Below are 16,644 nucleotides of genomic sequence, written 5' to 3' on the forward strand. Positions count from 1 at the left end.
AAATGGTATCAGAGCTTAGGTTTCAGATCTTTGTAGTGTATCCTAGGCTTAAAGTTTAGGATGCCGGACTGTGGGATTGGTTTGTACGTTCAGTGCTCTTTTGGAGCGTCAGTTGTGAATCTTGAAAATGGTACACGTAAGATATGACTTGATGAGCTTCGTTTAAGACCAAGAAACTTGTACTTGTGTACCCGATACTTTTCCTGAGGAAATGCTCGTGAATTTTAGACGGAATATGGTTTAACGTACGATGATGGGAATAGAAATTATGATTGAGTTTGAGATAAGTTGTAATGGCACAGGTTAGAGCGCAGAAGATTTTGTCTTGTACTCAAGACTTAACTGAATGAGGAAATTGAAATAATGACTTGGACTTGTCCAATAAGTGTTGGCTTGGGTTTTGATACATTATGGTGGTGGCTGGATTGTTGAGAAAATTTTTGATTTTGCAACCTTCATCTAGTCTTCTTGTTTGATTAAGGATGGCACCACCCGATTTGTAAGTGTTGGGATTTGAACTACTTGAACTGCCGGAAACTGACTAGGCTGAGTTCACTTGAGACTTGAACATTGTTTAGGCAAGTGTGCTTTTACGTACACTTAGTGGTTGTGATTTGACTGAATATATGGTATTTCATTTACGCATGAGCAAGTAGTTTGGTTTGTATACGACCTGTAAGTAGACTTGAATTTGAATCGGCTAGTGTACCCTTACATACACTGGATAGACCTGACCTAACTGAAAATAGGGTATCTCTTTTACTCTTGAGCAAGTATCTTGATTTATATATGATCTGTATGTGGATTTGAGTTTGATGACTGCTTTAGAGTGTGAATTACTGGGCATAAGCTAGGCGAGTGAGTTTCTACTCATACCCGTGTTCCTTGAACCTGAAATAATTGACCCTGCTTTTGAACCGATATACTTGAACCCTGCTTTTGACTCTGTTTCTGAACATTTTCGTACTTGTTTTGTTGTAGACCGGCTACTACTCTTCTGTAGTGATTGAACAGAACCTCTCTGGTGAGGCATTGCTTGTTGTGTTTTAAAGCACCGCCATTCTTCTGGCGAGGCATGCCTGTTGTGTTATAAAGCACCATCAGGGATGAAATTCTTGAACTGAACCTCTCTGATGAGGTATTGCCTGTTGTGTTTTAAAGCACCGTCATTCTTTTGGCGAGGCATACCTGTTGTGTTTCCAAGCACCATCAGAGATGAAACTTTGACTTGAGGCTCTCTGGTGAAGTTTAGCCGTTGTGCTAGCTTGTTGTGTTATAAAGCACCACCAGGGCCAATCTCTTGAGCTAAGATCCTTTGGTGAAGTTTAGCCGTTGTGCTAACTTGTTGTGTTATAAAGCACCACCAAGGATGAAATTTTGAACTGAGGTTCTTTGGCGAGGTATAGCCGTTGTGCTAACCTGTTGTGTTGTCCAGCACCGCCATGAACAAAATCTTGCATCTGAGGCTCTGGTGAAGTATAGCTGAGTGCTAGCTTGTTGTGTTTTCAAGCACCACCGGGGACAAATTCTTGAGACTTTCTGGTGAAGTATAGCTGAGTGCTAGCTTGTTGTGTTATAAAGCACCACCAGGGGTAATACCAGGGACTTTAAGTCCGATTTCGAGCCCTTTTTGTATAAGGATCCAGTTACTCGTCTGATTATCTATTGGATCAAGAATATTTGATAAGTTGGATTGGAGTACTTTTAGTACTTGATTGTAATGAGTGATTCTTAGTATGTGATTGACCTTTGTGATATTTGATCTGATTAATATTTGATCATGATAAGCGAGTTTGAAATGATTCTTAATACGTGATTGACTATCGAGAACTATTTTGATCTGATTAGTACAAGTTGGAATGTCGAGGACGACATTCTTTTAAGGAGGGGAGTTGTAACGCCCCGAGGCAGAAGAAAAGGAAAAATTTCTGGTGAATAGAGTTTTGTGAGGAATCCGGCCCACATAAATCTGGAAGAAATTCGGTCCGCATAAACAGCTTAAAGAGCCAGCTCTTTAAGGCTTTCCGATAAGGACTAAAATACCCTTTTATTTGAAAATTATTATTTATCAAAGCCCACTACCCAATTATTTCACATAAGTGTAAATAAACCTAGAAAATAGGGTTTTACACTTCGGTTTCAAGTTTGGAGCAAAGTTAGGGTTTTCGCGATTTTTCGCCGGATGAATTTTCGGTACAGAGTAAGAATTAATTTGGGGATTAAAAGTGACTTTTAAGTGAGAAATAAGATGTGACTAGTGGCAATGATATAAGGTTTGTGAATGGGAAGTGAAAAACCTAGTACGTGAGTTTTTAAGAAAAACGGCGCGATCCGGCGGGACCCGCGCATTACCGATTAAACGCACTGCTTGACCACCATTTTTCTTACCCAACAAGTTTGTTGACTTTTGTACATAATATCTTCTTATATTACAGCTAAGGGGACCGAAATTAGTGGCTAGAAAGCAAGGGAAAGAAAGAGAAAAATTAGTGGCCAAGATTGGGCCAAGTGTTGGGCAACTTGTGGACACCATTAGTTCTAATCCTTTTGGCTTTATCATAAGACAAACTTAGCTCCATTTCTCTTCATTTTCTGCCAAGGGAGCCGAGAGAGAGAGAGAAGAAGAACAAGGGAGAAATTTCTTCATTTCTTCTTGATTCAAGCTACAAAGTGAGAAATCCAAAGAACTAAACCGATTAAACTTCTCCTTGGGTGATTAGCTAGTGATTGGTGGTGAAATTTTGGAGAGAGAAAGCTTGGACTACACTTGGAGAACTCAAATCAAGGTAAGGAGGATGATATCTCTCTAAATTTTTCTTTCAATCTTGGTGAAATTAAGTCTAGTAACTTGAGTAGTAGTGGAATCATGGATGCTAGCATGATTGGAAGTTTTTTTCCCTCTTTATGTGATGAACTATGGTTTGGGAAATTCTGCCCAACTTGTTGTATGATGCTTGTATGTTACAATTAATGTTGTATGAGATGTTTTGGTAGTGTGAGAAGTGAGAAATTGGGGAAAGTTGCACTAGAAACTACAAATTTCAGATTTCTGGAAATTTTAGCTTACATTCTGTCCGAATTTTTATCTATATGTTAGAGGCTGTTTTGGCCTTAGGTCAAAGAATAAAAGTTGTAGAGAATGGTATTTTATAGGTTCCTACAAAATTTCAGCTCAATCGGAGCAACGTAGGACGTGAAAAGTCCAAAATACCCCTACTATTCTAAGTATTTCCCAGCAGTCCGTTTCTTCAGTTCAGTCCAGTTTATCACGATTTTTGACCAGGATCCATTCTGATTTAGCTCTGGGCCGAAACATGAAAGTTGTAGTGTTCTGAAGTAGCTTTAAAATGCCTCAAAGAAAACCTGATTCGGACTTGTGTATACTGAGTTATGTCCATTACAGTGTTCTGCGTTTAAACAGCCGGTGAATTGGTTTCTGGTGTAGTAATTCGAGAATTTGACTAAGTTACAGTAGGAACTGGACTAAGTGACCTTCATGAATGTTGTAGCTCTGTGTCTTAGCTTCGAAACAGCATAGGTTTCGTTTTAATCCGATAAGCGTAGCCTCGGATATGTTATTTCCGCATTTGTACGTCAAATCTGTTTTGAACTAAATTGAATTTCTGCACTTGTACTTCATACGATTCTTGTTATTATGATATTGTGAGCCTATGGAACGGCTCTTGACATGAATTGCTGAGATGTATAATGTTGGGTTGTGTTTGAGAAAAACAATGAAGCCTAAAAGGCTGGAAAATTAGGTAAACACAAAGGGCATGCTGCCCGAATTTTTACTCGAGAACTAGAAAACTATATTTGCAACTTGAGTGAAGGTTACGTGATTACCACTTGAACTAGCAAGAACTTTTGCTACTTTGTTATCGATGGTTATACATTAAAAACCTAAACGAACTTGTACTCTTGAGGAAAAGATATAATGGCCAATGTAAACTTGTATTTCCTTGTACTTTCAACTCAAGTATTGTTTCCAAGTATATATGCTACAAAAACCTTACGATTTGAAAAGCGAGCAAGTGTTTCACGAATGTCTTTCAAATGAATTTCAATTGGTTGATTCTTAATAAACGGAACGTTTAAGTTTCAAATCTTACTCGTGTTTCAAAGTTCTCAAATTGGATTTCTATCGCAGATCTGGACTCCAAACCTGGAGTATAATTGAACGTGACTACTTGAAGCACTATAGTTTGAGTGAGTGATCTCTCCACTACTTCTCAAAGATTACTTTTGAAATGATTCTTGCATTGATTGCACCATTGCATATCATTGTGTTTGTGTGTGTGCCATGACATAATTTGGCTCCAATGAGTTCCTGGAAAGTCTTGTGCTTAGAACCAATGTCTCCACTATTGTTTACACATTCTTTGGAGCACGATGGCTCCTTACTTTTGTTTCATGGTTACTTGATCTAAACGAGCATTGGGTATTTAAGTACAAGAACTTCACTGGCTCACATGAGCAATAAATGAACATTTGATTACTGCATCATGACATCATATCAATGCTTTATTGTGAAATATACTTGGCTGTTGATTTTACTGGTCACTCGCTGAGCTTCTAGCTCACCCCCTACTATCTTTTTCTCCCCACAGGGATCGAAGTAAAGGAAGAACTTGTTTTTGGATCTTTGTGTGGCTGGATGGCGTACATCTTGTATAGTTTAGTTTTGGTTTTGGTTTATGTACTTTTGGGCTTGTATAAATATTTGGAATTGAATAAGTTGTAAATCTATATTTTACGCTTAGAATTGGTTTCCGCTTCGCTTATGATATGTAATTTTGGGAGAATTGGATGTATTATTTGAGTTGTACCTTGTAATTTATTTGAGGAATGTAGTAAGTGAGTGAGTCCCGGCGAGAGCTGGGCAGGCGGTCCGCTAAACCCTTTGGTTCGCCTTAGGGGGAGGTGGGGTCGTTACAAATGGTATCAGAGCTTAGGTTTCAGATCTTTGTAGTGTATCCTAGGCTTAAAGTTTAGGATGCCGGACTGTGGGATTGGTTTGTACGTTCAGTGCTCTTTTGGAGCGTCAGTTGTGAATCTTGAAAATGGTACACGTAAGATATGACTTGATGAGCTTCGTTTAAGACCAAGAAACTTGTACTTGTGTACCCGATACTTTTCCTGAGGAAATGCTCGTGAATTTTAGACGGAATATGGTTTAACGTACGATGATGGGAATAGAAATTATGATTGAGTTTGAGATAAGTTGTAATGGCACAGGTTAGAGCGCAGAAGATTTTGTCTTGTACTCAAGACTTAACTGAATGAGGAAATTGAAATAATGACTTGGACTTGTCCAATAAGTGTTGGCTTGGGTTTTGATACATTATGGTGGTGGCTGGATTGTTGAGAAAATTTTTGATTTTGCAACCTTCATCTAGTCTTCTTGTTTGATTAAGGATGGCACCACCCGATTTGTAAGTGTTGGGATTTGAACTACTTGAACTGCCGGAAACTGACTAGGCTGAGTTCACTTGAGACTTGAACATTGTTTAGGCAAGTGTGCTTTTACGTACACTTAGTGGTTGTGATTTGACTGAATATATGGTATTTCATTTACGCATGAGCAAGTAGTTTGGTTTGTATACGACCTGTAAGTAGACTTGAATTTGAATCGGCTAGTGTACCCTTACATACACTGGATAGACCTGACCTAACTGAAAATAGGGTATCTCTTTTACTCTTGAGCAAGTATCTTGATTTATATATGATCTGTATGTGGATTTGAGTTTGATGACTGCTTTAGAGTGTGAATTACTGGGCATAAGCTAGGCGAGTGAGTTTCTACTCATACCCGTGTTCCTTGAACCTGAAATAATTGACCCTGCTTTTGAACCGATATACTTGAACCCTGCTTTTGACTCTGTTTCTGAACATTTTCGTACTTGTTTTGTTGTAGACCGGCTACTACTCTTCTGTAGTGATTGAACAGAACCTCTCTGGTGAGGCATTGCTTGTTGTGTTTTAAAGCACCGCCATTCTTCTGGCGAGGCATGCCTGTTGTGTTATAAAGCACCATCAGGGATGAAATTCTTGAACTGAACCTCTCTGATGAGGTATTGCCTGTTGTGTTTTAAAGCACCGTCATTCTTTTGGCGAGGCATACCTGTTGTGTTTCCAAGCACCATCAGAGATGAAACTTTGACTTGAGGCTCTCTGGTGAAGTTTAGCCGTTGTGCTAGCTTGTTGTGTTATAAAGCACCACCAGGGCCAATCTCTTGAGCTAAGATCCTTTGGTGAAGTTTAGCCGTTGTGCTAACTTGTTGTGTTATAAAGCACCACCAAGGATGAAATTTTGAACTGAGGTTCTTTGGCGAGGTATAGCCGTTGTGCTAACCTGTTGTGTTGTCCAGCACCGCCATGAACAAAATCTTGCATCTGAGGCTCTGGTGAAGTATAGCTGAGTGCTAGCTTGTTGTGTTTTCAAGCACCACCGGGGACAAATTCTTGAGACTTTCTGGTGAAGTATAGCTGAGTGCTAGCTTGTTGTGTTATAAAGCACCACCAGGGGTAATACCAGGGACTTTAAGTCCGATTTCGAGCCCTTTTTGTATAAGGATCCAGTTACTCGTCTGATTATCTATTGGATCAAGAATATTTGATAAGTTGGATTGGAGTACTTTTAGTACTTGATTGTAATGAGTGATTCTTAGTATGTGATTGACCTTTGTGATATTTGATCTGATTAATATTTGATCATGATAAGCGAGTTTGAAATGATTCTTAATACGTGATTGACTATCGAGAACTATTTTGATCTGATTAGTACAAGTTGGAATGTCGAGGACGACATTCTTTTAAGGAGGGGAGTTGTAACGCCCCGAGGCAGAAGAAAAGGAAAAATTTCTGGTGAATAGAGTTTTGTGAGGAATCCGGCCCACATAAATCTGGAAGAAATTCGGTCCGCATAAACAGCTTAAAGAGCCAGCTCTTTAAGGCTTTCCGATAAGGACTAAAATACCCTTTTATTTGAAAATTATTATTTATCAAAGCCCACTACCCAATTATTTCACATAAGTGTAAATAAACCTAGAAAATAGGGTTTTACACTTCGGTTTCAAGTTTGGAGCAAAGTTAGGGTTTTCGCGATTTTTCGCCGGATGAATTTTCGGTACAGAGTAAGAATTAATTTGGGGATTAAAAGTGACTTTTAAGTGAGAAATAAGATGTGACTAGTGGCAATGATATAAGGTTTGTGAATGGGAAGTGAAAAACCTAGTACGTGAGTTTTTAAGAAAAACGGCGCGATCCGGCGGGACCCGCGCATTACCGATTAAACGCACTGCTTGACCACCATTTTTCTTACCCAACAAGTTTGTTGACTTTTGTACATAATATCTTCTTATATTACAGCTAAGGGGACCGAAATTAGTGGCTAGAAAGCAAGGGAAAGAAAGAGAAAAATTAGTGGCCAAGATTGGGCCAAGTGTTGGGCAACTTGTGGACACCATTAGTTCTAATCCTTTTGGCTTTATCATAAGACAAACTTAGCTCCATTTCTCTTCATTTTCTGCCAAGGGAGCCGAGAGAGAGAGAGAAGAAGAACAAGGGAGAAATTTCTTCATTTCTTCTTGATTCAAGCTACAAAGTGAGAAATCCAAAGAACTAAACCGATTAAACTTCTCCTTGGGTGATTAGCTAGTGATTGGTGGTGAAATTTTGGAGAGAGAAAGCTTGGACTACACTTGGAGAACTCAAATCAAGGTAAGGAGGATGATATCTCTCTAAATTTTTCTTTCAATCTTGGTGAAATTAAGTCTAGTAACTTGAGTAGTAGTGGAATCATGGATGCTAGCATGATTGGAAGTTTTTTTCCCTCTTTATGTGATGAACTATGGTTTGGGAAATTCTGCCCAACTTGTTGTATGATGCTTGTATGTTACAATTAATGTTGTATGAGATGTTTTGGTAGTGTGAGAAGTGAGAAATTGGGGAAAGTTGCACTAGAAACTACAAATTTCAGATTTCTGGAAATTTTAGCTTACATTCTGTCCGAATTTTTATCTATATGTTAGAGGCTGTTTTGGCCTTAGGTCAAAGAATAAAAGTTGTAGAGAATGGTATTTTATAGGTTCCTACAAAATTTCAGCTCAATCGGAGCAACGTAGGACGTGAAAAACTAGAAAAATCATCTAAAAACTATAATTACTCATAAAATCTACCAGAAAAATATTCCTAGGCCCGAAAATGCAGAAAACATGCAATTAAGGGGAAATAAACCCTAGGAAAATAAGTAGGGTTTTACGGGTTCTCACACTCTCCCCCCCTTAAAAGAATTTCGTCCTCGAAATTTTCCTTCAAATTTAAAGTATCCAATGGCCTTTCTCCAACAATCATTCTCAGTGTGATTGGCATTTCCGCAATAGTCACAAGTCAAGTGGACAGTCATCTTTTTGCTTTTCGGAGAAATCTCCCCCTGTCTGGTTTGGCTTTCATTGACAAATCTTTTATCTACCGCCCCCATTATCCATGGCGGCCCGAATAACTGGTTCACTTTCTGTACTTTAGAAGGTGTCATTGCTTCGCTAGGTTCCTTACTCACGCTACCCACTGCACCCCTTTTCCGTATTTAGGAAACTTTCACTTGCACCTTTGCATTCTTGATGCATTGAGCCTTTTCCAGGGTCTCCTCGGAAATCCCTTCATATTTCCTTTTTAGCTCTAAGTTTTTGTGCAGGAGCTCAATTTTCTCTGTATACTCGTGCCTCCAGCGCCCTTCCCAGTATGCGACTAGGTTCTTTTGGACTTCTATTTCGTCTTGAAGACCCCCGATTTCATTATACATCTCAACCCTACGTGCCATTTTACAGAGTTGCTGGACCTCAGATGGTAGCCTGTCGGCAAAACAATGGGTCATAAGAAAGTCTTGAATACAGGTAGCACTCTTGGTCCATGTTCGGTTCAGGTGTTGTTTCCTCCCTTTCTTCTCTTTGACTCTTGGTCTCGTTTTGTGTCACTGCTATGACCATGTCCGCGGGGTTTTTTTTTTTTTTCCAAAAGGGTACTTCCATGCATGAATGCAATAAATTGACTAACATAACAAAATCTATCATACCAATAACATATCGCATATAACACGTTATATTCAAAGACGGATAAGCAAGTAAGCAAATATAGACTTAGTAATATACAGTCGAAAAGTCATCCCAGTACCAGCCCGTCTGGTCTCTCACGTCACTTACTATCCAAACTAGATGTCCATTGATCTCTTGTGCTCATTTTAGTCAGACAAAGCCTGTTCACGTTTCCAAAATACAAGGCTTGTTTCCAAAACACAGGGTTCAAATACCTAGTAGCTTACATCACCTCAATTCTGGGGTACTCGGGCACGAGAATCCGAAATAAGATAGTTCACATCTCGAGCTGGCCAGTCCCAAGAGTAAACCATCTACAAATCAAAATTCCTGTCCGACATACTTATCTAGGGTCCTTAAATACCATGAGAAAGATTAAAGACCTATAACACTTCAAGGTTCATAACTTATGCTCAAACAAGCACTTAAACATATTCATGAAATTAGGACCACAACACCACTTGGCCCAGTCTCACTTCGCGCAGAGACCACGCGACGTGGCTCTGATACCACCTGTGACAGCCCCACTTTCCCCTAAGGCGAACCAAAGAGGTTAGCGGACTGCCTGCCCAGCTCTCGCCAGGACTAACGGTGCAGTATAGAGCGATCTTTCACGTTCCGGAACTTATAACGCGCGCAAATAAGGCAAAAGGGCAAAATAACCCAAAATAAAAGAAACAAAATCCGGAGTCGGCCATGAATAGTAACCGACTCGTCCGAACCCAACCAAACATCGAATTACATAAACCACATAACATTTAGCCTTTACAAACCAAAATGACATTTAAAAGTGATACAAAAGTCGCTACATATATGGTTTGCCAAAACAAAAGTGAAAACGGCCCTAATGATACATTTAGGGTCCCATTTTATATACAATACAAAAGAGTCATTCATCTAGTTCATTCGGCAACCATTTATCAAAATTCATTCCAAAAGAGTCATATTCCTGTAAGGAAAACAAAAGGAACGGGGTGAGCTAATTGCCCAGTGAGAATACAACTCAAGCAACCAAGTTCATGGATACCTCAAGCTTAACAGTCCAATTTACCAAAATAAATAAAGCCACACATTAATAATGAGGATAAAAGGATACGGGTGGCTCTCAAGAGCCCTTTTCCTCGTTTGAATTCTTGATCGGTCTCATTGACTCTCCGTCAATGTTTGAAAAGTAACCAACTGTAGACTCCTCTTCTCTCCCATTCCTTCCACCAAACATCCCCCTACCGGGCCCGCACTCCAAACACTTGCACTGTGGTATTACTCGAGTATACCGGAATCAAGAGTCTCTCATACTACAAGATTCCTTATAACTTTACCCAAGGCTCATTAATTGTCACGACCAAACCCTTGTCGGCTCGATTCAATCAACTACCAATGGGGTTGAGCTCAATGATAACATTTGTAGTCGTTGGATACTTGTCCAATCGATATCAAGTCATGTATTTCATTTCATATATCAGTTCATATAACTTTCCAATAACTTTCCAATAACTTTTCAATAACATGTGAAACAATAAGTGAGAGTGATAAAGTACACTCTCACATCAATCCATTAACATACAACATCTCAAGGTCAATATCAAAGCCATATAATAGCACACAAGTGAGTAGTACACTCACCAATCAATTAAGTGCTATTTCATGCACTTCCGTCAGGAGAATGTCGTGAGCTATCGTCACGCCCTAGAACATGTAAACAAATACCATAAGACTCGATAACGAGTCATAAAGTCAAACCAATTATCGCCCAATAGGGTTTCATGCATGGAAATTCAAGGGTTAAATACTTAACCTTTACTCAAGTCGAGAATATAGTTTTCTAAATCTCGAGTAAAAATTCGGGCAGCATGCCCTTTGTGTTTACCAAATTTTCCAGCCATAAGGCTTCATTATTTTTCTTCAATCACAACATCATGTCAAGAGCCGTTCCATAGCTCACAATATCATAAAACAAGAAACCATACCGAGCCATAAACAACACCAATTCACAACCCCAATAGGGTTTTATAAACATATACAAGCATGAAAGCAAACCAGAAATTAAGAAAGGCTTTAATGTTGGCCTTGCTAAGAAAACCGGTTTTGACGTCATAATGCGGTAATGGCACAACTCTCACTACAATTATTGGTTAGGGGTGTAAGACCCACCGTTTCGAAGCTATGAAACAGGGCTACAACAATGTAGAAGGTCACTCAATCCAGTTCCTGACCCAACTAGGTCAAAAATGCCAAACACTAAACCAGAATCACCAAAACAGGTTTGCAAAACACAGAAAACTGTAATCGGTATATCTCAGTCCATACAAGTCCAAATACCGAAATTCCAAAGGCATAAGTTATTTAAGACATCCAGCTACATTTCATCAGAAGACACCAACTCCAAAATCCAAACCAATTCCAGTCAAAACAGGCAATTACTATCGCAGTTCGGACATTCTGTGCACCAAAAACAGCAACAGTAAAAACGGCATAACTCACTCTACACTTGTCCAATTGCCCTGAAATTTTGTAGGCACACTAAACTCATCAATACCTACAACTTTCATGTTTTGAGTAAAGTCCAATTCGGCCTCTAGCTATGGCCTAAAATTTCGGACAGAATAGGGGTTCAAGAACCCTAACTTTTCACATTTCATTCCAAATCCAAAATTGATTGCATTTAACAACAATTCACACCTACTAGAGCCAAAGCCCCTTATTACCAACCATCATACTAGTCCAAAACATCAAAATCATATGAAACCAGAAAATTCATCATAAAATGGAAAACTTCACCAAATCAAGCCAAACCAAGAAATAAATCATATAATCCAACACTCAAGCCACTTCTAAGCATAATATAACCATCATTAGGTGTAGTAGGGTGTTCAAGCATCACTTACCAAGAAATTAAGAGAGATAGAGAGGTTGGCCACCTTAGAGCTTCAAAACAACTTCACCAAGTCACTTACTAGCACCCAATGGAGTGATTTTATGGAGCAAATCTAAGTTTAATTGGTTGGAATGGAAGATTGAGATAGTTTGCAGCTTGTAAATTGAAGAAGTTTTTCTTCCTTGTCCAAGAGAGAGAATCGGCCAACAAGAGGTAAGAAAGAATGAATTTTTAGTCAATTTTTGAGATATTTAATCCATGATAAGAAAAGTCAAAAATGTCCAACAAGTGGACCAATCACATAGTGCCACTTGGCACTTCATTTAATGCCTTCCTATCACTTGGTTCCTCTCACATCAATGCCATGTCACCCTCTACTTATCTCTTAACACCCGATAAATTTCCACCAGTATCCGAAACTTAACCTTATTGGCCGAATTTTGCCGTACTTTTCGCACTAGTGGGTCCCACGTCCAAAATATATTCTTAATTTTCTAAAAACTCACCAATACTAGAAAAATCATCTAAAAACTATAATTACTCATAAAATCTACCAGAAAAATATTCCTAGGCCCGAAAATGCAGAAAACATGCAATTAAGGGGAAATAAACCCTAGGAAAATAAGTAGGGTTTTACGGGTTCTCACACTCTCCCCCCCTTAAAAGAATTTCGTCCTCGAAATTTTCCTTCAAATTTAAAGTATCCAATGGCCTTTCTCCAACAATCATTCTCAGTGTGATTGGCATTTCCGCAATAGTCACAAGTCAAGTGGACAGTCATCTTTTTGCTTTTCGGAGAAATCTCCCCCTGTCTGGTTTGGCTTTCATTGACAAATCTTTTATCTACCGCCCCCATTATCCATGGCGGCCCGAATAACTGGTTCACTTTCTGTACTTTAGAAGGTGTCATTGCTTCGCTAGGTTCCTTACTCACGCTACCCACTGCACCCCTTTTCCGTATTTAGGAAACTTTCACTTGCACCTTTGCATTCTTGATGCATTGAGCCTTTTCCAGGGTCTCCTCGGAAATCCCTTCATATTTCCTTTTTAGCTCTAAGTTTTTGTGCAGGAGCTCAATTTTCTCTGTATACTCGTGCCTCCAGCGCCCTTCCCAGTATGCGACTAGGTTCTTTTGGACTTCTATTTCGTCTTGAAGACCCCCGATTTCATTATACATCTCAACCCTACGTGCCATTTTACAGAGTTGCTGGACCTCAGATGGTAGCCTGTCGGCAAAACAATGGGTCATAAGAAAGTCTTGAATACAGGTAGCACTCTTGGTCCATGTTCGGTTCAGGTGTTGTTTCCTCCCTTTCTTCTCTTTGACTCTTGGTCTCGTTTTGTGTCACTGCTATGACCATGTCCGCGGGGTTTTTTTTTTTTTTCCAAAAGGGTACTTCCATGCATGAATGCAATAAATTGACTAACATAACAAAATCTATCATACCAATAACATATCGCATATAACACGTTATATTCAAAGACGGATAAGCAAGTAAGCAAATATAGACTTAGTAATATACAGTCGAAAAGTCATCCCAGTACCAGCCCGTCTGGTCTCTCACGTCACTTACTATCCAAACTAGATGTCCATTGATCTCTTGTGCTCATTTTAGTCAGACAAAGCCTGTTCACGTTTCCAAAATACAAGGCTTGTTTCCAAAACACAGGGTTCAAATACCTAGTAGCTTACATCACCTCAATTCTGGGGTACTCGGGCACGAGAATCCGAAATAAGATAGTTCACATCTCGAGCTGGCCAGTCCCAAGAGTAAACCATCTACAAATCAAAATTCCTGTCCGACATACTTATCTAGGGTCCTTAAATACCATGAGAAAGATTAAAGACCTATAACACTTCAAGGTTCATAACTTATGCTCAAACAAGCACTTAAACATATTCATGAAATTAGGACCACAACACCACTTGGCCCAGTCTCACTTCGCGCAGAGACCACGCGACGTGGCTCTGATACCACCTGTGACAGCCCCACTTTCCCCTAAGGCGAACCAAAGAGGTTAGCGGACTGCCTGCCCAGCTCTCGCCAGGACTAACGGTGCAGTATAGAGCGATCTTTCACGTTCCGGAACTTATAACGCGCGCAAATAAGGCAAAAGGGCAAAATAACCCAAAATAAAAGAAACAAAATCCGGAGTCGGCCATGAATAGTAACCGACTCGTCCGAACCCAACCAAACATCGAATTACATAAACCACATAACATTTAGCCTTTACAAACCAAAATGACATTTAAAAGTGATACAAAAGTCGCTACATATATGGTTTGCCAAAACAAAAGTGAAAACGGCCCTAATGATACATTTAGGGTCCCATTTTATATACAATACAAAAGAGTCATTCATCTAGTTCATTCGGCAACCATTTATCAAAATTCATTCCAAAAGAGTCATATTCCTGTAAGGAAAACAAAAGGAACGGGGTGAGCTAATTGCCCAGTGAGAATACAACTCAAGCAACCAAGTTCATGGATACCTCAAGCTTAACAGTCCAATTTACCAAAATAAATAAAGCCACACATTAATAATGAGGATAAAAGGATACGGGTGGCTCTCAAGAGCCCTTTTCCTCGTTTGAATTCTTGATCGGTCTCATTGACTCTCCGTCAATGTTTGAAAAGTAACCAACTGTAGACTCCTCTTCTCTCCCATTCCTTCCACCAAACATCCCCCTACCGGGCCCGCACTCCAAACACTTGCACTGTGGTATTACTCGAGTATACCGGAATCAAGAGTCTCTCATACTACAAGATTCCTTATAACTTTACCCAAGGCTCATTAATTGTCACGACCAAACCCTTGTCGGCTCGATTCAATCAACTACCAATGGGGTTGAGCTCAATGATAACATTTGTAGTCGTTGGATACTTGTCCAATCGATATCAAGTCATGTATTTCATTTCATATATCAGTTCATATAACTTTCCAATAACTTTCCAATAACTTTTCAATAACATGTGAAACAATAAGTGAGAGTGATAAAGTACACTCTCACATCAATCCATTAACATACAACATCTCAAGGTCAATATCAAAGCCATATAATAGCACACAAGTGAGTAGTACACTCACCAATCAATTAAGTGCTATTTCATGCACTTCCGTCAGGAGAATGTCGTGAGCTATCGTCACGCCCTAGAACATGTAAACAAATACCATAAGACTCGATAACGAGTCATAAAGTCAAACCAATTATCGCCCAATAGGGTTTCATGCATGGAAATTCAAGGGTTAAATACTTAACCTTTACTCAAGTCGAGAATATAGTTTTCTAAATCTCGAGTAAAAATTCGGGCAGCATGCCCTTTGTGTTTACCAAATTTTCCAGCCATAAGGCTTCATTATTTTTCTTCAATCACAACATCATGTCAAGAGCCGTTCCATAGCTCACAATATCATAAAACAAGAAACCATACCGAGCCATAAACAACACCAATTCACAACCCCAATAGGGTTTTATAAACATATACAAGCATGAAAGCAAACCAGAAATTAAGAAAGGCTTTAATGTTGGCCTTGCTAAGAAAACCGGTTTTGACGTCATAATGCGGTAATGGCACAACTCTCACTACAATTATTGGTTAGGGGTGTAAGACCCACCGTTTCGAAGCTATGAAACAGGGCTACAACAATGTAGAAGGTCACTCAATCCAGTTCCTGACCCAACTAGGTCAAAAATGCCAAACACTAAACCAGAATCACCAAAACAGGTTTGCAAAACACAGAAAACTGTAATCGGTATATCTCAGTCCATACAAGTCCAAATACCGAAATTCCAAAGGCATAAGTTATTTAAGACATCCAGCTACATTTCATCAGAAGACACCAACTCCAAAATCCAAACCAATTCCAGTCAAAACAGGCAATTACTATCGCAGTTCGGACATTCTGTGCACCAAAAACAGCAACAGTAAAAACGGCATAACTCACTCTACACTTGTCCAATTGCCCTGAAATTTTGTAGGCACACTAAACTCATCAATACCTACAACTTTCATGTTTTGAGTAAAGTCCAATTCGGCCTCTAGCTATGACCTAAAATTTCGGACAGAATAGGGGTTCAAGAACCCTAACTTTTCACATTTCATTCCAAATCCAAAATTGATTGCATTTAACAACAATTCACACCTACTAGAGCCAAAGCCCCTTATTACCAACCATCATACTAGTCCAAAACATCAAAATCATATGAAACCAGAAAATTCATCATAAAATGGAAAACTTCACCAAATCAAGCCAAACCAAGAAATAAATCATATAATCCAACACTCAAGCCACTTCTAAGCATAATATAACCATCATTAGGTGTAGTAGGGTGTTCAAGCATCACTTACCAAGAAATTAAGAGAGATAGAGAGGTTGGCCACCTTAGAGCTTCAAAACAACTTCACCAAGTCACTTACTAGCACCCAATGGAGTGATTTTATGGAGCAAATCTAAGTTTAATTGGTTGGAATGGAAGATTGAGATAGTTTGCAGCTTGTAAATTGAAGAAGTTTTTCTTCCTTGTCCAAGAGAGAGAATCGGCCAACAAGAGGTAAGAAAGAATGAATTTTTAGTCAATTTTTGAGATATTTAATCCATGATAAGAAAAGTCAAAAATGTCCAACAAGTGGACCAATCACATAGTGCCACTTGGCACTTCATTTAATGCCTTCCT

Source organism: Coffea arabica, chromosome 8e (genome assembly GCF_036785885.1).
Source record: "Coffea arabica cultivar ET-39 chromosome 8e, Coffea Arabica ET-39 HiFi, whole genome shotgun sequence".
Taxonomy (NCBI): Eukaryota; Viridiplantae; Streptophyta; class Magnoliopsida; order Gentianales; family Rubiaceae; genus Coffea; species Coffea arabica.